Genomic DNA, 6,463 nt, shown 5'->3' with positions numbered 1-6,463 from the left:
TGTGTGTGTGTGTGTGTGTGTGTGTGTGTGTGTGTGTGCATTAAAATGCATGCATACCTCCGCATATACATACCAGTGCCTGAAAAGGCCAGAAGAGGGTGTTGGGTCTCATGCAGCTGGGGTTACAGGTGCTTGGGAGTCACTGACTGGGAACGAATGTCCTCTGTAAAAGCAGCAAGTGCTCTTAACCACTGATCCGTCTTGCTAGTCCCTGCTTAGATAGTCATTTTTGCCCATTTAAGATACCCCCTCCAATATGTATATGTTAGTTTTTGAGATGTAAAATTGTAAATTTATAAGTCACATGATTGTAGGGAGAAACGATGATTAAAGGTGCCACTGACCACAACTACTTGGGCCTGGTCAGAGTTACATAACAAGGGTTTTAGAAGGAGGAAGGCATGTGGCTCTTTTTCACCTGGCTGAGCTGACTAGGAAGCATTTTGTGGGTCCCTCCTGCTTGGGTGCAAACATGGTCACTGGCTCCCTTGTATGAGTACATTAAACTACTCTTTATCAACCTGTCTCTGACTCCACTTTGTAATCCTCAGTATCTGATGTCAGGAGTTTTGGGACTGAATTTGAACCCACGAGTGGGTCGTGACCTGGGGAACTAGTAACAGCCAGTGGCCGGTGGGTTTATTCCCCTGCCGTGCCTGGTAACCTTTCCCTCTCCCTCCCGCCTTGCTGCGGGAAACTCGGTGAGCACTAACCTCCACCGAGTCTCTCTGGCAAGGCCTGTTCGCATCGAGGAGCCCGCTGCTGCTGCCATCGCCTCCATGAGTCGCCATTTAAGGGCCCAGCCTCTCTGGTTGCCACAGCCACCGACGCCTGGGGCTTCATCCCTCCTGAGTCAGTCTCCCAGCCCAAGCGCGGTTTTCCTGACCGGAGGCTTCTCCCCTTCCATTTTAGACAATGTGGCCACTGTCGCCACTGCCCAGCGCAGTCGCATCGCGCAGGACACCAGATACCATCTTAGTGCCCAGAACTGGCTACGGCCCTGCGGGTTTCCAAAGTCCTTCCTTCTAACAAAAAGCCCATCCCTTCTGTTTGTTCTAACTCGGGTCCGAAAGCAATTCAGATTTTTTTCAGATGGTCTTAAGACCCATTTACCCATCTGCAGCTGAACACTGAGCCATCAAAACAGGCCACCTGCGCCACCTGCTGGTCAAACACAGTTACTGTGACTGGAAGGGACACGTACAGGTAAACTCATATTATGGCAGAACATCTGACAATGCAGACAATCGGGAATATTCTTGCTTCTTACGTGAATTCGATGTTAGAGGAGGCTTATGACTTGCCAGTAATATACCTATATACTATGTTAGAGGTCAGCTTCATAGCTCATGTGATATCTCTAACCAGAGGACTGAGACACAGAGAAAAGGAAAAAGAACCTGTCCAGATTATGGGCAGCTTAGAAAATTGGATGCAAGATATAAAAGCCAGCCAGAAAACTTGATCTCTGAAATGCAAGACATGAAACGTTTACGTAAAGAAGTTGAAGATACAAAGTCTGGCCATACTATATTACTAAAACAGGTAGGAAAAACTCATGGCCAAATAGAAACCAAAATTTGTTCCATGTCTGATACCTTAAATAGAAAGATAGCTAAGAACCAGGAGAGGATCAGCGAACTGGCACAGACAATTTGCTCCATGTCTGATGAATCTACTGCCACAGGCCAAAAGCGGGAGTCTAGGACTGGATATTGAGAAGGCAATTTACATGCCATTCAGATACTGTCTAAGGATGAGAATATTAAAGATTTAGAAGCACATGTAAATGAAGAAACAAGGAAACTTACCGATTCTATGAAATTCTTAGAATCTTATATGATTCACAAGATTCAATCTCTCCATGAGACAGTGGTTGCCAGGCTCCAAGCCTTGGATGACATCAAATCGGATTCCTCCCAGTCTGATGCACCTATTCCCATCAAACATCAGGAAAACCTTCCGAAGGTAGTTAGGCGCACACCACTGGTCTTCTCAGCGACTATGACAGAAAAACTGCCATCCAAAAAATACCCAAATGGCCATGTTGCATATCAATGGGAACCAATACAACTAAAAGACTTGAAAGGAATCAAGGAGTCTGTTGTCTCACATGGTTTCCATAGCCCTTATGTCAAAGAATTATTAAATTCGTGGGCAACTTTTAATAGCCCATAGATTGAGAATGCCTAATATCAGCTGTACTTGAAAATTCGTCCTATATACAGTGGAGGGCTCTATGGAGGGAGGAAGGAAAAGCCCTTGAGCCTCAAGGCTTGAAGAAAGGTTATGAAGCTGCCCAAGATAAGAATCTTGGTGAGGGTCTTTATGCTGACCCACAGGCTCAGACTGCATATGATGAGCACATATTGTCCTTATGCAGGACAGCAGCCTTAAATGCCTGGGACAAGGTTCATGAACCAGGAGAAAGAGTAGAATCCTATACCAAGATAGCACAGAGACTGACAGAACAGTTCACTGACTTTTTACAAAGACTATCCAGGGCAGTAGACTTACAGGTAGCAGATCCAGACTCTAGAAAAACACTCATACAATCTCTAGCTTATGAACATGCAAATTCACTATGCAAAAGAATACTTTTGCCTTTAAAGATCAGATCAGCACCACTGGAAGAGTGGGTCTTGCATACAGCTAATATCGGCTATAACGTCCAAGATACAGAAACTTGGGTAGGAGAGGCAATCTCAAAAGGTTTAAAAAGACACCAAGAGGCTAAATGTTCTAAAGGTGATGACACAGAAACTTGGAAAGGAGAAGTAACTTTCAGAGGTCTAAAAAGACACCAAGAGGCCAGATGCTCTAACTAATGAAACAGGAACTTGGGTAGGAAGAGCAATCCCCAGAGGGGAGGCACCAGGATCCTAGATATCTTAACTGTGGCAGAATAGAACAATTAGGAGAAATTGTAGGCAAGCAAATTCCAAAAATGTCTCATATAGAAGGCCTCCACCTCCTGGATTATGTAAGAATGTGGTAAGGGCAGACACTGGACCGATGAATGTAGATTGACCACAGACATACAAGGAAACCCGTTACAATTAGGAAACTCCATGAGGGGACTCTCGAAGGCCCCCATGTCGAGAAAGTTTCAGTTATTCCCAATTACTGTGGAGGACAATCTCTGACAGGACGAATAGATAGTACATTGCCTATTGTAACGAATGGTACCACTCGAGATGGTAGTTTGGCTAGTGAGCAGGAATCAAACATGACTGGAGGAGACAAAAAAAAAACGCTTATTTTTGGCAAACTTCTATAAAGGATCAGAGAGGCCTCAGTTGAAAGTAAGAATAAATAATAAAGTTATTACCAGTTTGGTAGACACTGGGGCAGACGTGACTATTATAACCCAAAAGTCCTTGCCTTAGAGATGGCCCCTAAAAGAGGAGAATATTCAAGTTTTCGGGATTGGAACTCTATCTAGAGTACGCCAGAGTGTTAGGTGGGTTGTCTGCATACAGAGAGGAAGATTAAAGCCATATGTAGCAGATATTGAAATAAATCTCTGGGGTCATGACCTTTTACAGCAATGGAATACCCAGATTAACAATCCCCATTATCAGATGCAAATCATATACAACCTCTAGATGGTAGACAAAATATAGTAAGGCACTATGTGAAACAGATACCAACCACCCAGGCTGTACGTAAACTAAGTACAAATGCTAAACCTTCAGACCAACCAAAAGCTCTACCCTTAAAATGGCTTACAGATGAACCTGTCTGGGTAGGACAATGGCCTATGACCTCTGAGAAGGTAGAGGCTTTAGAAAAGCTAGTGCAGGAATAGCTACATGCTGGGCATATAGAGGAATCTACCAGCCCTTGGAATTCTTCTGTATTTGTTATAAAAAAGAAGTCTGGTAAATGGAAGATGCTGACAGACCTGAGAGCCATCAATAAAGTAACTCAGCCTATGGGCTCTCTACAGCCTGGAATACTTTTGCCTTCCTTGATTCCTAAAGGATGGCCTATCATAGTCATTGATCTAAAAGATTGTTTCTTCACTATACCGTTACAAGAAAAGGATAGGGAAAAATTTGTATTCTCCGTACCTACTTACAATAATCCACAGCCAGTTAAGAAATTTCAGTGGAAGGTTTTGCCACAGGTTGTGTTAAATAGTCCTACCTTGTGCCAGCACTTCAGACAAAAACCTTTGGAGATAATTTGTAAGAAATTTCCACACTCCATAGTTTATCATTATATGGATGACATATTATTGTCGGATTCTAAGAAAGAAACATTAGAACAGATGTTTGAGACAGTAAAGGAAGTTCTACCTCGTTGGGGATTACAGATTGCCCCAGAAAAGATACAAAGAAGAGATTCTATTAGTTATTTAGGTTATAAAATAGACTTACAAAAATCAGGCCACAAAAAGTACAAATTAGAAGAGATTGTTATCAAACTCTTAATGACCTGCAGAGATTGCTAGGGGAAATTTCTCAACTACAGACAATAATTGGAGTAGAAGGACATGACTTAAAACATTTAAAAATGGCCCTTAAAGGGGACAAGGACTTAAACAGTCCATGAATATTATCCACTGAAGCAGAAAAAGAATTACAGTGAGTGGAAAGCAGAATACTGGACTCACAATGTAGACCATGTGGACCCCAATTTAGAGTGTATTCTGGTTATCTTACCATCCAGAGAATACCCTTCAGGGAATCTGATGCAGAGGGAAGATATTATATTAGAATGGATATTTCTGGCACATAACCAGAATAAAAAGCTAAAGATGTACATAGAAAAGATTTCTAATTTAATTTTAAAGGGCAAATTAAGACTCCGTCAACTGACTGGTAGGGACTGACTGAGCAGAAATTATAGTACCTTTAACTAATAAGTAAATTAACTCCTTATGGAAGGACAATGAGTACTGGCAGATAGCTTTACTAACTTTTTGGGAACTATTAGCAACAATTATCCCAAAACTGACAGAATTAAATTCATAAAAAAAGACAATCTGGATCCTTCCACGTATTGGAGGACAAACTCCTATTTCTGGAGTCCGTATGTTCTATACTGATGGGAGCAAATCAGGTAAGACAAGATATAAATCAGGAGATGTAAGTAAAGTAGTTCAAAGTCCGCATACCTCCGTACAGAAGGCAGAATTATATGCAATTCTTATGGTGCTTACGGATTTTACAGAGCCTTTCAATATAGTTACTGATTTTCAATATGCAGAGAGAGTCGTGTTACATATTGAGACTGCAGAATTCGTTCCTGACAATATAGAATTAATTTCACTGTTTATACAATTACAAGAAACAATTATGATCACACATATAGTCTGCCAGGCCCACTAGCACAAAGCAATGGTGAGATTGATCATTTATTAATAGGAAAAGTGCTAGAAGCTTCAGAATTTCATAAGAAACACCATGTAGATAGCAAAGGTTTAAAAACGCATTTCTCCATCACTTGGCAACAAGCCAAGGAGATAGTGAGAAACTGTCCTACCTGTTCCTTCCGTAATCAAGCTCCATTGCCAGCAGGCTGTAATCCTAAGGGCATTTGGAGAAATGAGGTTTGGCAGATGGATGTCTTTCACCTTCCAGAACTTGAAAATTTAAAATATGTGCATCATACTGTAGACACATTTTCAGGGTTCAATGGGCTACTACTCTTAGCTCTGAAAAGGCCGATTCTGTTATAACACACCTATTAGAGGTAATGGCCATTATGGGTATACCTGCACAAATAAAAACTGACGATGCTCCAGCATGTGTCTCCTGCAAATTGGAACAGTTTTTCAAACATTATAACATAAAGCATGTAGCCAGTATACCACACAATCCCACAGGACAAGCAGTGGTAGAGAGATCTAATCGAACACTGAAAGAAATGCTCCATAAACAGGCAGGGGGAACAAAACCCCCCAAACATAGGTTACATAATGCTTTATTAACACTAAATTTTCTTTTTTAAAAAAGATTTTATTTATTTATTATGTATAAACATTCTGCTTCCATGTATATCTGCACACCAGAAGAGGGCACCAGATCTCATAATGGATGGTTGTGAGCCACCATGTGGTTGCTGGGAATTGAACTCAGGACCTCTGGAAGAGCAGCCTGTGCTTTACCTCTGAGCCATCCCTCCAGCCCAACACTAAACTTTCTTAATGCTAATGAGAAAGGACAAACATCTACAGAAAGACACTGGACTACAGAAAAAAACTGCTGAACTAAATCAGCCGGTATAATTCAAAGATGTACTGACTTCTGTATGGAAATCAGGACATGTGTTACATTGGGGAAGGGGTTTCACTTTTGTTTCCACAGGAGAAGAAAAGCTTTGGATACCATCAAAGTTCATCAAGATTCGAGTCAAAAAAGAAAAACCTCTCGATGAGGAGAAATGACAGGTCATCCACCAAGGTATATCTCATAAACTGTATAGAAACAAGGAAAGGGAAGTGTTTTGTTTT

Source organism: Cricetulus griseus, chromosome 3, assembly GCF_003668045.3.
Source record: "Cricetulus griseus strain 17A/GY chromosome 3, alternate assembly CriGri-PICRH-1.0, whole genome shotgun sequence".
Taxonomy (NCBI): domain Eukaryota; kingdom Metazoa; phylum Chordata; class Mammalia; order Rodentia; family Cricetidae; genus Cricetulus; species Cricetulus griseus.
The sequence above is the reverse complement of the archived record's forward strand: the minus strand, read 5'-3'. Positions refer to the sequence as shown.